Genomic DNA, 20125 nt, shown 5'->3' on the forward strand with positions numbered 1-20125 from the left:
AGTCAAGCTCATTCCGCTCCCCGTTTCCAGGTTAGCACTCAACTAATCAGATGGGTCATTTGAGTCCAACTGCCGGCAGTGCCCGCCCCGCCCATTATACATGTCAAATCGACCAAAATGAAGGCCGGCGGCCCCTCAGACGGACGACGGCACGGAACACACCGAACAGACTCGAGTCACCGACCTCGCCAGACTGTCCAACGGCCGATTATCGGCTTGGTGTGTCTCGGGCTTAAGGGGCCAAGGTTACAGTACTCTGGTTACACAGTTTAGCTCTAAAACCCAAGAAAATGTGGGCCAGTTCATAAATAGGCCTTCAACCCCCATGCCCATGCATGATTAGTTAACCCACTAATTGGGGATTTTGGTGATATGGTGTATGTGATATATTACTAAAATATCCTTTGCTTGAAAGATTTTTAAATAGGCATACTGTAGGTACAGTTTACTAAGGTAACACACACACACACAGTTGCCTGGTGCTGCCTTAAGGCATGTTTTATTTCCTTGTCTGATAAAAATTTGTCAAAAGAAGTCAATTAACATAAACTAAGTGAAATATATTAAAATGTACAATATGATCTGCCAGCGCAGTAAGGTTCACTGAGTGAATACATCGAGAAGAAAGGTTAAGTCATTTGCATTTTTTGCAGTGCATGAAGCGATGGCCTACACATTTCCTCCCTCCCCCTTGGGGGTTTACCGGGGGCTGCCCTGGAAGTATGTCTTCTCCCTACAAAACTTTTGCAGCATCTGTGTCTGGACATCATGAACAGAGCCATCAGTGAGCCAACAGTCCCTCAGGCTTTGGGGCTGAGGGTCATTCATTCTGCCCTGCAAAGCTCAGAGCTTCTGCTCCTCTTTGTCGCAAGCGACCACCCCTCCCTATCTCCCCCCTTTCCGCCGCTTCTTGGAGCGCTTCCAGCCTCCAGGCAAGGAGCCTGTGATGAGAGAAGGGAAGAAAGGGGGGAGGAGGATGAGGGGGCTGGATGGATAGCCTGGCTCTGATCCAGACGTTAGCACTGGAGGAGGAGGAGGAGGAGGAGGAGGAGGAGGAGGAGGAGGAGTAATGCTGTGTTTGTTTCTAACCCTCTGTTCAGAGAGAGACAGCGGCACTGTGAATGGATGGAAGTCAATGGAGGGCGGTCAGTGCTGGAGATGGACACAACTTTACTGCAGGCAGCAGGAATTCAGGCAACTTTAAAAGTTTGATCACATTTTGTATAAAGTACATGTGCATGTAGCTACAAGTTACTGCATTTTTCCATTATCTTTAAGGCAGTGAGTCTTATGTATAGTATGGTTGTCACGATTTCGATTTTAAATTGAAAAGTCAAATTTTGACTATCGAAATCAAAAGCAGGGATGACGATTCGGTATTTAAAAAAACGTATACAACTATATATTCTTATTATTACCACTATGATATTATATATCATTACTAAGGCTGTCAAAATTAACGCGATTATAATGAGTTAACGCAAATTTCTTTTGACGGCACTAATTGTTTTGACGCGTGATTAACGCACACGCGTTCTGTGATTTGGGCCTTGGGTGGCGCCTTAGTTCGGGAAATCAAGAAGCCATGCAGCAGTGACGTTAGCAGGAACCGTAAAGTGCACCATGATAACATCCAGGGGATCAACAAACCCGCCATCTGTTAAACAAACCTCCTTGAGCAGAAATGGATAAAGAAAAGGGTCTTTTGAATGGCTTTGAGTTTCAAAGCCTTTCCAGATGGTTCTCTCAACACGACTAAAGTTATTTGCATGTACTGTTGAACTGAGTGAGAAAAACTTGAAAAATATCCCTTTTAAAGTACATTTAGAACAGATAAAAAAATGTGCCATGAATGAAAAAAACTATGGACAATCGTATGCGATTAATTGCAATAAAATATTTTAATCGACTACTTTAATGTAATACAATTACAATAAATTTTTTTTAATTTTTATACAATCCCAACTCAAGGTCTGTTTTCCTAGAGCTTTCTATTGTATTTCATGTGATATGTGAGACATCACTTGTGTCACTATTACATCCACTTCTTTGTTTTCATATTTGGAATATAATATAGAGATGTATTTCTCTTCTGCCTGGCAACAGAATAGGAAAAGTATGCCTACTTGTTTATGACTGGGGAAAGATGGTTAAATGACAACAGCCTTGATCATTTCTCGGCCATGCGCCCGACTTTAAACTGTGCAAAGTTTGAACAACTCACTGTTCCTGTGGCGGCACAAAATCCGGCTATACATGCAAAACGCCGCATTGTACTGAGAATTACTAACACCATTTATCAGCGTTCTAATACTCTGATTAAAAGCTTCCTTTCATATTCTCTGTGCGAGATCCAGCATTATTACACCTCTGACAATGTGCAGTGAAGGCACGAAAAACTCCCAACTAGAGGTGTTTTCTCAAGGCTGTATTCCAAACAAATGGTTGTGAATCTCTTTTCGCTATTGACTTCATATGGTATTTGCGTTGTTTTATGAAAGAAGCAGAAGCATTCAGCAGGCAGACACAGATCTCTCAAGGGCCATCACTACAGAGGATGAGAGGCAGCACAAACAGAGAAGACAATTTCTGTAGGTGCTTGAGAAACAACAACAAATCTCCATGGTCTTAAAAAGGAGAATAAATCAACATGATGGCTCTCATTTTCTTGTATTATTCACCCTCTGTGTGTCTCTGCTGGTGAGCTCCACCTACGTACTGCAGAGACAAATGAATGGAAGAAACGGAGTGAGAAAAAGGCTCCTTTTGCGTTTCAGATGAATTGCCCGAACTGGCAGAGAATAAGGGCACTGCTGCACTTCTATGTGCACTCTTTACACAGACTCTCTTGGGGTCTCACTCCCGTAAGAAGTAGCAGAACCAAAGACAGCAGTCTTTCTACAGCCAGGCTCAAACCACAGACATATGCACGTGTGAAATTACACATCCATGGACGCTGTAAGAGTCCGTCTCCTTTAGAAGATAGTGAGTATTTTTTCTAGTCATGCTAAAGACCAAAAATCTATTTACTGCTATGGAATTTCCACAATTAGTCAACGCATTCTCATGAACGAGTTCATATGATATTGTATGCACAACAATTCATCAATAAGTTAAGTTCAGCAACTTAACTTAAGTTTTGTAAATGTGACTGTAATGCGGCGACCACTGAAAGTTTTGACACCAAAACAACAAGTTAAGACCACAAAAAAGATTGTGGTTTGGGTTAAAACAGCAGTCCCCCTAAGTAGTACTCCTGAGACACGAACACCCGTTTTCTGGGTGAAAGTCTTGTGTTTTCACCTTACCTTGTGGATAAGTCCCACTCAAGGGAATGAAGAGTCGAGGGCATTAGAAGCAGAGGAAGCTATATTATACATATATATACATATTAGCCGTCCAATTTTATCAATATAAGTGATGTGTAACATACAGTCCCTATACTGTTCATAACCATGCGCACATAGGCTGAGTAAAGTTGGATAGCAGTTGTATTTAGGGCAGACTATGTGAGGTTCAAGGCTGATTTGAAAAGATGTGTTTTTAGTTTACTTTTGTATGAATCGACTGAGCTAGCCTCTCGAATTTGGGTTGGAAGACAATTCCAACAAAGAGGGGCTTGGTAAGAGAAGACCCTACCACCTTTGGTTGATAGGTAGATTAGTGAAAGTCTGTATAATGTTTTACAAGTTCAAAGTAGAACCTTGAAATCAGGTCTAGCTCGTACAGGGACCCAATGTAAAGAAATAAGAACAGGGGGTAATATGATGAAATGTTTCTTGTTTTGGTGAATGTCCTACCAGCAGTATTTTGTACAAGTTGTAGCTTGCTTATAGTTGATTTGCTGCAGGTTAGCCAAAGGAAAGTGTATTACAGTAGTCGAGCCTTGATGAGGCAAATGCATGAACAAGTGTTTCAGCCTCAGCCACGGAAAGAGTGGGATGGATTTTGGCAATGTGTCGTAAGTGGAAATATGCAGTCTTGGTAATATTGTTGACATGTTCTTCAAAAGAGAGATTAAGATCAAATAGGACACCAAGATGTATAATACTTTGTGGAATAGTGGAACCTGCTGTGTTGTTGTGTGTTCTTTCTAATCTGCTTTGGACTAAGAATTTCTGTTTTCTCAGCAGTTAAAAGGTGGTTCTTTCGGTTTCACCAGCTGATGACAGGCGACCACTGGGTTATTACGCTGTGCTCCTGGGCAACAAACAGGCTGACATTTGCCTCACTGTGCCATATATTGGCAGTAGCACTGATCGAGGCCACATATACTGGCACCGGCCCCGTCCCTGCGGCACTGCCTCTGCCTGCTTGAACATCATTTGTGTTGTTGTGGCGAGTGTACACCCCCCCCTCCGCCTCTCTCCTTCTCTGCAGACCAGAAACTATCAGATAGATCCTGACATCATGTATTTCACACTCCATTGAATTGAACATCCCGTCTTTGAAATCTCTGAATTCAATCTTATCTTAACAAGGCAGGGGTCCAGGCTGACAGTGGTTGCAAAATCTGTGCAATGTAGTGTTTGAGAGATATGCAGACGTTTTAAGGGGAAAAAATGTATTGGTTTTAAATCCATTTCTGCTTTTAATACCAAGTATACTGTAAATGTTTAACTCATCACGTAGTGAGAGATTCTGGCCTGGTTTTTATTTTTTACAATACATAATAAGTTATTATGAAAATAATTGTCCTTGGGGGATGTTTCATACATACAGTCGCTTCCAAAATGGTGTTTTTGTGGCTGACTCGAAGTGTGTGTTCGGGAAGGGCAGTAAACTTCACTTTTTGCTCACAGCAGCAGGATGTGGTGGTGGGGAAGAGCGGGAAGTCGGACAATATTTTTCTGGACTATATCCAACACTGCACAGAGTCTACCAGTTGCAGTTTGCAGCCAGGGCACTGAGAATCACCGATCTATACAGCAAATCCACACACAATGTTACATAGGCACACGAAAAAATGCCCAAATCCATCATGTTACATGTTAAAGTCAGCTGCACCGACCCGGGTGGAGCCACACAAATACATCGACAACCACAGATGATAACTATCTGTGGGTTTTTTACTATAAGCGACGGTTTCCACTTTAAATATCCAGTGGTTCCCAAACTAGGGGGCACACCCCCTAAACGTGAAGCAGATGATGAATCTACACAAAACACCACAACTACGAAAACAAAAAACGAGAAAATAGATATTGTTGACCAAAGCACCACAGTTTTTTGTTTTTTTACTTATTGTTCTCTTTTTGTCTTTGGTTGAGTGTATGTGTTTTCCCCCAAAATGTTAATTTCATGATACCTGAAAAATTCCATGAATCCCCCGTTACAACTATTTCTATTTTCTACCACACTGACCCTTACCTCCCCATATTTAACGTGGAACCTTCCACAAGAATGCCCTGTACATAAAAAGCCTTCCCACACATTACATGTAATGCAAATGCTTCTGTGAGCCAAGCTGAAAACTTTTGGGATTTCTTGGCCTGTAGGAATATTTCCTAACACAGAGCCATATTTTACACAGAGAACAAAGTGTACTCACTGGTCTCTCCGGCAAACAGACTCGAGCACAGAGAGACAAAAGGAAACCCCAGCCTAGTTGGAAAAAGAGGCGTGAAAATGAGCATGCTGGCTGGCTAAGCAGCGACTTACATGCATCGCTCTCAGGGTTGAACTAGCTTGGCTTATCATAAAAGGCTTCCTCTGAGACATCCTTTTGCAGAATATCAAAGATATCTTTTGTGGTGGAGATCCAACTTGAGAGAGATCAAATGGAAATAAAGAACCTTCACCTTCATTCAGTCCTTCAGTATTTGGCATAGCCAGTCTGGATGATGAATACTACAGTACACTGTTGGCAAAAGAATACTTTTCCCATGAAAGGTGAAGATAGATTTGGAGGGTAGTCTTATACGTCAGTTTTTTCCCACTAAAAGTTGCAAGACCTCACCTATAGCCCCAGCATTTCTGTGTAGAGCTGTGCAACAACTACCATATGCACCATCACTATTCCTTCACAAATATCGGTGCACTTGTAGGGTACTCTGTTCACGCAGCACACAGTATTCCTATAAGATGGGGATAATTATGTGAATGTATATATTTATATATACACACACTGAAATGTTAACCAAACAAAATACTGTATATAACTGTCTCTCCTTATTAGAGCAATGATTGTGTGCAATGACAGTGGAAGACTAGGATTTCTTGATTTCCAGTTATTTTATGTTAAATTAGCTATTACCGTGTACTGTAGTGAAGAAAATGTGCTAATTCAAAGGCAAGTTCTGGAGTTACAAGGAGCATCTTGATTCTGTGACTGTTATATCCTCTGGAAGAGTAAGTCATGCTTAATCTAAAAATATGTATATTATCGTGGCTACCCCGCAATTAAATTTGCCGTATAAAATGATCTACAGTAGCTGTATGGATACTAGACTCTTCTAATGCTAAGTTAGCAAGCTAGCGCACCCACTGCCTCACTCCCAGATGAGATTTCGTCAGAGAGGACTGACGGACAGAACTACGAGCGACTATAGTAACTACAAATTCAGTGCAAGGGTTAGAGCTTACGGCAGTAACAGAAAGTTTGCTGATGCGGAGGGGAGTCGGTGTGTTCTGGGATCAGACCTCCGGCGCTGAGGGTTTGCGCTTGGCTGAATTCAAGTTGCTACAGTGGCTAAATGAAGGTCTTCGGTCCGTCAGTCATTTAGCTGAGGGCTGTAAACATTTCAGAGTACGCTGACGTGCTTTCGATTGGCTAATGTTAGCTTGCTTGCTAACGTGGAAGAATTGCTAGCTAGCTAACACAGCAAAATACTGTCTTGAGCGGATAAGGTCAGCAAATTCATCCAGACTCCTGTGGCTGATCTGGCTGGTAAATCGACTAACCTTAGCTAACTTAACAAAGACACCCATGCCAGATCCAAGCAGTGTAGTTGCAGCTAGCTGGCTAATCTTAGCTTGCTTTGATCGATAACTGGTCAGCTACCGCCACAAATATAATCTGATTCTATGGGAAGCCCAGGATGTTTGGATGTTTTTTACATCCACAAGAGCAGCATGAGGTCACCACTGAAGGGGCACTGTTTTCCATTATTTTCCAAGAAATTAAAATTTAATTTTTTTGTAAACTTACACCATAACAATAGTTTGATGAATAATAAAATCAAGTAAAGAAATATTTAATGTAACCCAGTCCCTCCAGGAATTCGCGATGTCGCGATCGCAACAATTCACGCAAATTCAACCAATCACCGCAACTTTATGGCAAATTTGACCAATAATCAGAGTTTCCTGCGACTTCAACCGATCCCAGCAGTCCCAAATGCCAGACTTTGCGTCAGTTTTTGAAGCTGAGAGCCACTGACCAAGCGGGAGTGAGAACGGGTTGACGTAACACACGTACGTCGCCAAATTAATTTCCTTGTTTCTGATATGAAGACGAGGTGTGTGTGACTCAAACATCTCACACTTACCAACAAAACGTACGGCGGCACACACACGGTGGATGCAGGAAAAACCGGAGATGAGACGTACACAATGACTTAAATTGAGGACAGCTATGCTCGTTATTGTAAGTGCAATGATAAGTTAAAGTCCAATAAGTCCTTTATCAAACCGTATGAATGTGTGTCCCAGGCCAGGCCAGGATAGGAAGTTAACTAACAATGAAAAGATCAACAAGCCACTGACAGACATGTTCACATTTTTTTCGATTAATTCCATAAATTATTATTTTTTATCTTAAATCCACCAGCCATTTTCATATTATACCAACATTTGCAGAATCCTGAGCCTTTTTGGTAAGGTTACTAGGAAAACTCAGCCCAGAGTAATTTTATTCTCCCCAAAACAAGTTTCCTTTTATTTTTAAAGAAATATACCAAAAAAATGCAAATTTCACGGCCTCTCGCAACTTCATTGCAACAATAAAAACAAACATCACAACTTTTATTGCAATACTTTAAAAAAATTGCCACAAATTCAGGCAATTTGGGCTGCAACAATCTTAAAAAAAAAAGGCCGCAAAATCCTGGAGAGACTGGTAACCGTTATGAAAATGTTTACTCTATGCTGTCTGGCTGTGTGTAGTATACAACTTTACAAAGTCATGCAGAAAAAAGTCAGTCGTTAGATCATCAAAATGAAAATGAAAACAAATAAAAAGCTTCAAGTCATTCTTCCAAATAGACGCCCCCACACACACAAACATACGCATTAATACGCTGGTATTGGGAAAGGCAGCAGTGACATGGCGTGCTAGGAGCCATGTGGGGATTGTGTATGGCCTCCACAGTCTTAACCAGGCAGGGGCCGAAGCAGCATATGGTCAGAATCTGTGGCGAATCCATTCTGGACTTCTCTCTGCAGAGCTCTGCCATTTAGCTGCCTCTGCCTTCCCTTTCATTTAATTTCCCACCGTCTGATGTGGACTGAGCAGCAGACCGTATGCATTAGGACACACTCGTAGACACACAAGAGACAGGAAATGCGCTACAAATACATACGCACAGATGCACGGTTGACATGCAAAAGCTCAAAGCATACACACTAAAACACACATGATGACACTGTTTGTTTTGCCTGTGCATTAAAGTAGCTTCGAGGAATTTTTAAATGTTTCTGAAACTGTTTAATTTTCCATCTGATGATCATACATGACCTGTAACAGCAAACAAGACTTACAATGAAAAGAACTCTATTTTTATATAGTTTTTATTAATGCCTTTGCCCGGGTCTGATTTTTCCCACGCAGTCACAAAATGATTTGTGGCAGGTAGACGGCGCAACAGTAACAAATTGTGATGGGTAACAGATTTCGGTGTAACACCAGAAAAGCCTGTGTTTGAGTATCCAGCCAGGTAAAAGGTAGCAGGAGATTTCTTTATATAAGCCTCATTGTATTTTCAATTTATTGTAGGAATTATTTGTTGTAGTTATGGCTGATACTGGGGCAGGGCCATCACAGAAAAAAAGGAAAATACACAAAGAAGAACTAAAAGCTAAAAGGGAGAGTGACAGGCGAAAACCAGAGTCAACCTCGGTCTGGCTTTCAACCGATGGAGACAATTACGGGATTGTAAATGATTCAAAACCGACCCTAAATTGGCTCTCTTCCTCCTAGACAGGTATGTAATATGTATACTTCGTTCAAAAATTAACCTTAAAATGCAAGAAGTGGACGCTTTACGACAGCAGGTGTGGTAAAAACACTACCGCTTTCAACACAAAGTAAAAATTCCTCATAGCGGCTTTAACACGTGCTGCTAAAGGCACACTACCACACTGCTATACGGATACTGTCATTTACCATGACACACACAAACACACATACACACACACACACACTAGGGCTGGGCAATATATCAATATTATATTGGCATTGATACCTGAGACTGGATATTGTCTTAAATTTGGGATCTTGTAATATCGTGATAGTGGTTTTTTTTCATGGTTTTACACTTAAAAGTAATGTCATTTTCTGAATCCACCAGACTGTTCTAGCTGTTTAGCAGCATTATATCCACTTTATTACTTTATCCACTTATTATTTATCTGAAATCACTTTGTGTACGTTTTTTTGTGAAAGCACCAAAAGTCAACCCTACAATATTGCGGCAACATCAACATTGTATTGTATTTGGTCAAAAGTATCGTGATATTTGATTTTCTCCGTATCGCCCAGCTGTAACGCAGACAGACAGACACGCACACACACACACACACACACACACACACACACACCCGCAGAGCCATTAACTTCAGTCCGCTGTGCTGAGCCGCAGCAGGCGGCCTCTCTGCGAGGAGTGGAGTAGAATTCAAATGACATCAGTGTGTATTGAACAAACACTCGTCTGTCTGCTAATGCTAAGGAGCCCTGGCACTAGAGGAGGTGAGGCTACTTATGAGGACCCTGCAGACATGTGGGCTACCAATAGAAGCTAGCATCTACACGCAAACAGCCACCCACAGACAGGGGGACTTCTGATACCACAGGACAGCTTGTTGTAGGCCTCGCTGTGGGCGGAGGAGAGAAAAGTGTGATGTGGCAATCAACACTTATCTCAGAATTATAGTTATAATTAGTTTTGCATATTGCAAATGACTCATTTCATCGAAACCAAATGTACACGGGCTCTTTTAAATATCTTGGAACACTGGCAGCATCGACAGCGAAGCAGCTGACATGCATTGGAACTCTGATACCATGAAGAACCCACAAAGCAGCCCTCATACATAATTCCATACAATGATTAAGTGGCAACATCCTCCCCAAAATCCCCTCACAGCATGAGCAGGATAAGAGGTTTTCCTACAATGACATCTTAATTGTTTGCTTCCCATAGCACTTAACATAAATTATGCTTGCCTAACTTAGAGGATGAGTTATTAGCAGAGTCCTTACTAGGAACTTACTAGACAATTTTGAACCATTTTATCATTAGTTGTTTATGAGTATGTAGCAAAACAATAGCTACTAAAATAACACGTTAGCAGAGATATTTGGGTACATTAGGTACATTACCATCTATTTATTTTCATGTGCAATTTCAATTTGTGCATAAAGTGGAGCCGCCAGGATTTTATTTTATTTTTTTAACGCTTTAAGGTGAAAAGATGGCATATCGTAAAAAAAAAACATAACAAAAAACAGTGTCGTGTCTGTTTCTGGTTTTACCTAAAAATACTGACTAAAAACTCCTTGGCAGCCTATGGCTTTATTATTATTACTAACAGCTGTCTGTGCGGGTTATCAGGGTCGAAGTGCAAACTATTTTGTGTTAAGCAAAGCTGCCAAAATACTGTCAAGATTTCAAATAATGGTAGTTTATGTATCAAGTAAATGAGAGCAGTGTTCCAGGTATCCTAAAGTAACACAGTGATAAACAAGGTTCTGTCATTGTCTGTCTGGAGGTCACAGACGCTGACTACAGTCACCCGATGAAGTCATTTTTTTCCAGGAACTAGAATGTTGTCATTGTCAAATACAGGCAGAGGCGTCAAAAGTATTCCCATTCATTACTCAGGTAGAAGTATAGATACTAGGGTTTGAAAAAACTTCTGAAGTTGAAGTATCAACTCAAGCTTTTTACTTACTTTAAAAATGTAAAAGTACTGGTTTCAAAACTACTTAAAGTATAAAAGTAAAAGTAATGTAAGGGAAAAAATACCATTAAACATTTTTCTAAAGGCCATAATGACTATAATAATGTTATATTAAAATAATATGTGCAAACTCAGAAGGACTGAAAAAGGTGACACATCTCTGTGTTTTTCAGACAATGGCAGCTACAGTCTGGTGTTACAATCCTCTACAGTGAAATACAGACACACTTTTACACCGTTTAGCTGTCAGCATTTTAACCGTGTTTACACCAGCTGCTAGCTAACGGTAGGCTAATGTTACCTGCTGTCGAATGTAGTGTTAACTAGCTAACGGTAGGCTAACGTTACCTTCTGTCGAATGTAGTGTTAACTAGCTAACCGTAAGCTAACGTTACCTGCTGTCGAGTGTAGTGTTAACTAGCTAACGGTAGGCTAACGTTACCTGCTGTCGAGTGTAGTGTTAACTAGCTAATGGTAGGCTAACGTTACCTGCTGACGAGTGTAGTGTTATTAACTAGCGTCGATGTTTCTGTTCCCTCTAACGTCCGTTTTCGGAGCATCAGAGAGAAGCGCAGGCATTTAAGTGGCCGCGTTGCTATTCGGTGCCGTATTAGCATCCGGTCTGTGCAGGTGTGATGGATTGCGTGCAAACCAATAGAGTGTCGGAATAGTATATGTTCATACTTCTCATCCAACCACAATGAAATTTACTCTCTTCGGATGGCGCGATATATTTGGATAGGTTTTTTTTTATTTATTTTTTTTTGAATGATGACAAGCCGGAATGAAAACAAGCCAAACTGAAATAGGACTAACGAGGCTATTTTTAAAATGTAAGGAGTAGAAAGTACAGATAATCGAAACGCATCACCTGACCGCTCATTTACCGCGCAACCAGGAGCGCAAGCCCGAGCCCGGCCCGAGCCCGTGTAAAATGATAGAAATTAAGACCAGACCAACGTTCGGGCAAAGAAAATATTATTACTATACGTTAAAAAAGCCAAACTAGATTTTTCACATTTTTCACATTACTTCGCTCAACATACAGCTAACAAAACAGCTGTACCAACTACTCGATGATTCATATAACAGAGTCAGTATACTTTTTTTTTTGCGCTGACAGAGCACTTTTTTTTTACGATTATTTTTTGGGCCATTTTGGGTTACTACATAAGACAGCTGAAGACAGGAAAGTGGGAGGGAGAGGGGGAATTGCATGCAGGAAAGCGCTGCAGGGCGGAATCCCGAACCCGCAGCCGCTGCAGCAAGGACTAATGCTTTTCACACATTGGGGGCGCGCGCTCAATCAGGTGAGCTGCCCTGGTGCCCCACACTTGCGTTTTTTTAGATTTCTGTAAGAACCAATGTTATACAGCTATAGCAATCCCCCAGAGAGTGTAGGCTGCCAATAGCCCAGGAGTTAGCATGTCTTCTCCCCTTTAAGTGGATATGTCTTCCTCTTGAAATGTATCAGTAGGCGATGTTTCACGAATTCAAAAAGAATGCACGGTAAATCATACGCAAAATTACAATGAAGAAATGTGTGTTGCCTCCTTGGATAGCAGTTTTACAGCGTGTGTGTGTCTCTGTGTGTGCTGAACTAGAGTTGTTAAGTGTGTCGCCTCACAGGGACCTGACTGGCATTTAGGCAGAATATTCCCACAAGCCAGTGTGTAATTAATTAGCCTGCTGTTCACAGCCGCAGCATCGCACCACCACCTCCACCCCCCCCCCCACCCCCCCCCCACCCCTGCTTCCTGCCTAGCCCCCCCACCCCCCAACCCCCCCCCTCTTATAAGTTAAAATCGAGATAATCAGATCAGATCCACTGGGAACTCTTCACAGCCACCAACAACCGCCTCCTCTCCAGACACACACACACACGCACACGCACATGCACACGCACACACACACACACACGGACCACTGCTAATTGACACTGCATGCTGTGACAGTTTTGCCCCACACCTCTCCTCATCAATGACAGCCCCATCTGGACAACAAGAATGACAACGCTCAGCTGACTTCTCACCCCCCCCCCCGTTGGAACATCAAACACGGAGTGGCGTCGGTCTAGCTGAGATGCAGATTGTGTCAAGACGTTTGCGGGGTCATTAGAGTTCAGATTTAACTAGTTCATGGTGTAAAGCTTGATGTCGTCTCTGGAGGTACAGAACTTTGGGTAGAGAGCATGAAGCATTGCAGGGACCGGGCTCCCCCCACCCCCCCGAAGAATTTGGCCCGAACCCGACAAGTACATTTTGATTGACAGCTTTTGTAAAAGCCCGAACCCGTTTACAGCCCGACACTATTCAAATGTGTGCACGCACACACACAGCTCTTTTGCCTTTTGTCAAGAATGAGTCATTTATAAATTTTTTAACATCATTTATTCATGACTAACGTAGACTATAGGCCACTTGGAAGTTGGAACAAAGAAATAAAATAAGTCCTCCAGAGGCCAGCCTCCGTTTCACATCCTCAGCATCGATTTTCGCGCTAATCGAAACGCATCACCTGACCACTTATTTAACGCGCAACCCGGAGCGCAAGCCCGAGCCCGGCCCGAGCCTGTGTAACATGATAGAAATTAAGACCGAACCCATCGGGTCCCGTCGGGTTCGAACAAAGATCTTCAGCTCTACAACGCAGTAGTGGTAGCTTAGTACTGTACTGAGGTACTTGTACTTTACTTGAGTCTTTTCTTTTCGCGCCACTTTCTGCTTCTACTCCGCTACATTTCAGAGAGAACCATTGTACTCTTTTCCTCACTACTCTAATCGAACAGCTTTAGTTACTAGTTACTTTACAAATTAAGATTTGTACACCCAAAACACGTCATTTACAAACTACGATGTTTTATGATAAATGAAACTACCCAGCAATATACAGCTGTAATAACTAGACCATTAAACACTTGACAGAACAGTTTTTGGATTGTTTCCAGTTTCTAAAATGTGAGGATTTTTCTGCATTGAGTACTTTTACTTTTAATACTTTAAGTACATTTTCCTGATGATACTTACACACTTTTACTTAACTAACATCTTCATCTTCAATTACTTGTAACAGTGTATTTTTACAGTGTGGAATTAGTATTTTTACTCTTCCACCACTGCATGTAACACAGTACAGCGATGCCTGGGAGTGGCCTCTTCTTTTTTTTTTCAAGGTAATGTCAGAGGATTGCTGACTACAAATCCCAGTTGCCTGGGAAGATACTAGTCCTAGTCTCACATGTAGGGGTACTGACCCGGGCTTGTACGGCAGGACAGATTAAAGCGAATTAGTGCTGAGACTAGAGGAGGATGAAGGCCGTAGCTTTTTGCACAACTTCACCGCTCTATGCTGCTGCCCCACAGGGGAGCGATGCACACTCAGCACGCTGTAGCTGCTGGATGTTATTACTGACTATTTTGCACCACCAGAGGTTAAAGCGCTCATTTTCAGGTTGATAATTGTATTTAGAGGTTATATCAGAATAGGTTTACATGGTTTAATAAAAAATAAAAACACCATATTTTTGTTGTACTGCACATTGCTGCAGCTCCTCTTTTCACCCTGTGTGTTGAGCTCTCTGTTTTAGCTACAGAGTGAGACATCTCACTTCTGTTCCATTTTTGTTGGGAGTCGCACATGCGCAGTAGCTAGGTAAGGACTACTAGCCAGTCAGAAGCAGAGTATGAGGGCGTGCCACGCTAGCAGCTAGGTGAGCATTATAACGTGTGTTACAAACGTTTGGAATTAAAATAGCCCCACATCATCTCATACCCTTCACCATACCTAGAGATTGGCATGGTTTTATTTCAGTTAGCCTAATAGCTGGTTTGATTTGCATTGAGAGATTTTATGGAAAGTACCCCATGCCAATCTCTAGGTATGGTGAAGGGTATGTGATGATGTGGGGGTATGGTGAAGGGTATGTGATTATGGGGCGGGGTATTTTAATTCCAAAGGCCAAGGGAACTTTATCAGGATGCATAGTATCCATGGCATCACACTCAGATGTGATGGGTCTGCTCTGTGATGAAAATATGGCCCCTCTAAGGCCACTGGCCCCTTTGTACTCTCCATATACCAACACTGCACCTTACTGTTGAGACTGGAAGATGAGATAAAGTAAATATATGAGGTGCTCTTTTCATGGAGCCTTGATGAACACAGTGAAGCTGATATGTTGATGTACAAGTTCATAAATCCATTGCAGGGGAGTATTATTTCAGCATGCAGGTCCTCACCACTAAGATAAAGAATTTATAGGAAGCACATGTTTGACATAGAGAATAACAGGGTGATTGCTTTATATCTTGGATATACGGTCAGGTAAACCTGTTAGTGGGTCCCAGGGTATAACATTTCTGATTGGCCCCCTCCGATCACCCCTATACCCCCAACTTCCTTCCTCTGTGCCTTGTGAATGTGCCTCCAGGTTCCTATTAATTCCAGTACATGTACCAGACTACAGATAGTGGCTTTATTATTTGCCCAAAGACCTAGAAAACAGCGGTAAGTCCCATTCTGGGAAATGCAGTTTTTTTTCTGTATGGCAGTTTGGGTAAATTTGGTTAAATACAAATGCATATGCACTATGATAACGGTACTTGAGGACCCACCTTGGTTGTTATATGCTTTAGTATTGCAAATTCCATAAAACGTTTGCAATTAGTCAAATTACCAAAAACATTTAACAGACAGAATACTTGAGGCTTTTGGAGCTTCTGGAGTTTGGAGCCACAGGGCAGTTTGGCTCCGTTCGCTTCTGGAAACAACAACAAACTTCGAACTAGCAAGCTACACGCTGAAAACGGCAAGTTTTGAAGAGCATTTGGATGGTGCAACAAGCCAGGCCTGCTCGGTTCTCTCGGGGAACGATAAAGATAGGTAAAGATTTACAAAGAATATGTTTACGGCATTTCCTCTCTAACTGGGACGTTTTGGGAGAGATTGGTGGGATTGCTTTGGACGAAGTCCACACGGAGATACCCTGGTAAGAGCTAATGAGGTTTAACCATGTATCAGCTAATTTAAATAGCTCACGTTACTGTTTTGTGTGAACACTTAACTTCATTTAATATTGTATGTGGCGTTTTCTTTTGGGGAGTGCAAATGTTCCACCAAAACACGTTCCACCACCATCGCTGCGTCCGGAGCTTAGCACCGACCAAGACGATTATGATGGGTTTAAAAAAATGCAAACAACCCAGAGTGGTTATTTTTTTTGCCTATCCCAGAATATATCTGTGGTGTAGCCAGACCTTACTCAACAGCGCTATGGAGAAAGGTCTGGCAATGCGAGACTACCTTGTTGGTAATCCAGCCATCTGGATTGCATTAATGATGGCATCTGAAATATGATGTACTGTACGAATGGGATGAAAGTAGCACATTATACTGTATAGTGTTGCTGTTGGCATAGGGAACAAAGAATAGCAGGATGTTTTTAGCTTGACCAGCATGCATTTCTGAGGTTATCCGAAAGGGCCTGGCATTCATGTCTGTAGTTTTTTTCAGCGACTTTTAGATCATAGCGCACCTACCTTCACCTAGAGTTAAAAATGAGAATCCCCAAAAACTCACATGGCAATAGCAATCTATCTTTTTTCTAAAGAAAAGACAAGAGATAAATGCAGCGCTCTCTCACCGTTCAAACAAAGCCACAGTCACTTTACTGTCTGCACAAACATAAATTATCTGGTGTTACACAAGACCAAACAGAGGGACACCTCCACAGACATAGCAAATAGGCCCTTCCACATCCATTCCTGAACTCCATTTCCTGTTGAACTCTGCATTACCTGCCCTGGCCGGAGGCCCAAGCTGGGGCCCTTGTTTCGCCTTGCCTCCAGATGCAGCTGAGACACAGAAGGCCTCTGTTCCTGCAGGAACGTCATCCTGGTTTTGAGGCCATGCACGCTCCCCCTCGTCTTTTTCAGAAAAATGAGGAGTGTAAAAATCCACACCTGGACAACCTGATTGCAGACAGATTCTCTTTAAAACCCCACCTCAGTTTTCTGGTTTCTCCCACTCTCAATTAAACATAAACAGCACAGTTTGGGTTACACAGACGTATGACTGTAACAAGAGGAAAAGGAGCTCAGGAACTCTATTCATACATTGTATGCAAGTAGTCCGCAGTCTGTTTAGCAGTAGTTGGACATATAAAAGTTGGACAGGAGTGGGGAGTACAGACACCTGGTGGCCAGCTTTGATGAGTGGTGCAGAGGGGAACCAACTGCTCCTGAAGGTGACCACAGGATGACATTGTTGTTTTGTTTTCTGGTCTTTTGTGGTCAAAAATGGTGTCAGGTCAATGGAAAAGACGAGGCAAACTGGTTCGTAATTAACATTATATATATATAGATATTTAGTTGCTTTAATAATGGCGTAGGACAATCCAATTGGCCATCATTCCTTCAATCGTCGATGTACGATGTGATTGTTAATCGTCACAAGCCTACTGGAAATGTGACACTGAGGCTGTTTACAGGTAAGGACAGAGCAGACTCTACTTCCTGAGGAAAAACTCAGGTCTTAATGCATGCAACAAGATGTTGCCAGTTACCAGTCCGTTGTTGCAAGTTCACTCTACTTTGCGGCAATGTGCCGGGGTAGTGGCATAAGAGCCGACTCTATTCTCGGAGGTTGCAACACATTCTCACTCCCATCGCGTCAAAAAGCGACGCTTGGTCAGGTGCCTTTGACTCAAAAAAGCCTTCTTTAGCGTCATATTTAGACACGCTTGGTTGGGACTTTTGGCCTCACTTTCTGACGCTCTCGGGACTCAAGTCTATCCCTTTGGCGGCACAAGAACGGGACAGTTTGGTTTAGTTCGAGAACACGGTAGGGTTACAAAATGTGACAAGAGCGGGACACGAACCCCGGTTTTCTGGGTAAAAGTCCTTTGTTGTTTGACCCATCCACCACCCAGACCAACCTCCTTATGCGGATTTTCAGTCTTTCATACCACTCGCTACCGTTGTCACTCTTATTACTACGTCAGTTTACACCGTCTCAGTCAAGCTGCTGCTCTGCCCGGTGAGCTCCACACAGACACTAAAGGATGATTTTTGTGTCGGTATCTGACGCTGACAACCACTGTCCAAGCGTCAGTATTTTGCGAGTTGGGAAAGAGAACGCGTTGTCTCGGAAACCATCTTGGGGCCGTTTGAGGTGGCGGTGGAGAAGAGGATGCTGCTCAAACGGTTGTGCATCACGGAAAAACGCCTCACATCCTCTTCGCAGCCCCATGGTCGAACAGCGGAGCACTTTCAGTAAGCTCCACTGCGACAAGTACCACTACAGGAGGTTCTTCCTGCCAGCTGCCATACGAAAAGTCCCCTCTGTGTCAGGACGGGGGGGTCGGGAGGTGAAGCCTCACGCTTCCCTACTAAGACAAATGCAAACACTCTCACCCTGGACTTTCCATTGTCTTATTCAAAACTGCACTACAACTTTACTACAGTATACTTGCATTTGCATGTCAAATTTGCACACGTATGTACAGTATGTAGATGTTATTGTTTAATGTATTGAACATTTCTGAGACAGGATGTAAAATCCTCTATTCCAGACTCAAAACACTGAATACAACAAAAGGAAATGATTGTGATAGAGAAATTTGAAACCACACTCATTTCATAATTCACTTTAATTACATATCAAAAATGACTTACATTTCATAAATGAATGACATAAATAAGTGTACATGACATTTTTGGACAAACCAAATGTATCCAACCTATTCTTAAAAGAGTTAACTGAAGGGGAACGCAGAACTTCTTCTGGAAGCTCGTTCCATGCTTTTACCACCCCAAGTGTGACGAAAGGTATTCTCTTTTCTGTTCCGGGGTAGGCTACAGCTTTAAAGAATTCTCTCTTAAATCATACCTATTGTTCCAAAAATGACTGACAGGCTCAACAGTTGCATAAGATAAGATAAGATAAGATAGACTTTAATTAATCCCACACTGGGGAAATTCCTGTGCATCATATATTCCCTGGGCAAACTTATACACCTCAATCATGTCTCCTCTGTATCTTCTGTATACAAGAGTAAACACAATTTTTTTCAATCTCTCTTCATGTAACTGTTGTATAGTTTTTGCTCTAAACTGCTGCAATGGTATAATTTCCCGTTATTTCTCGGTATTAATAAAGTTCTCTATCCTGTCCTCTCTCTAGTGCAGATATCTTCAACAGGGGGTCCTCAGAGTTAGGCCGGTCACATACTGGATGCGTCGCGCGAGCATGTCAGCTGCGTGGCGTGTCCGTTCATATTTCAGCTCCCATGTTAACAGGTTAGAGCTTACACACTGCCTGCGTGACGCTCAGGCGCGGCTCGAGACGCGCCGAAAACGCGTGCCTGCTAGAAATAGAACCGACGCCTGTGTTGGAAGTGTTTCCAGGCAAAATAGAATATCAAAATATGTTTATATGTCGTTTAGACACAAAAACATATAATAAATGACATGTTGATGTTTGAAAGTCTCTAGGTTTTGATATAAATGCAGATATAAATGTAATAAAAAAAATAGATGTTCTAATATTGCACCTGTCAATACAGAATGAAATATTCTGGAGCCTATTTTGCCGTCAATACTGCCGAAGTTGTCTTTGATGTAATCAAATCAATATATATTTATGTTTAACATGGTATTTCATTTTATCAATGGGAAACATACATGTGTCCAGACAAGGCTAGCAGCAGCAGCGTCGCGTCAGACACGTTTCTGGTGTGTAAAGACATAGAAAAATCCACGCAGCCGCCACGCAGCTGACACACAACAGAAACGCCACGCTCACGCCACGCAGGCAGCGTGTAACCGGCCTTACTGCAGGGGTGGTCACCAAATTAGTGTTAATTCTTTGAAGTTCTTTTCAAAAATGAAAATGTCTTAACATAAATCCAACATATTATTAGCAAATATAAATCAGCCTATTTGTGAAAAAAAAAAAAAAAACATTAATGATAGACTTACTGGCCCGTTTAACATAATTAAAACAT

This window comes from Perca flavescens, chromosome 7, assembly GCF_004354835.1.
Source record: "Perca flavescens isolate YP-PL-M2 chromosome 7, PFLA_1.0, whole genome shotgun sequence".
Taxonomy (NCBI): domain Eukaryota; kingdom Metazoa; phylum Chordata; class Actinopteri; order Perciformes; family Percidae; genus Perca; species Perca flavescens.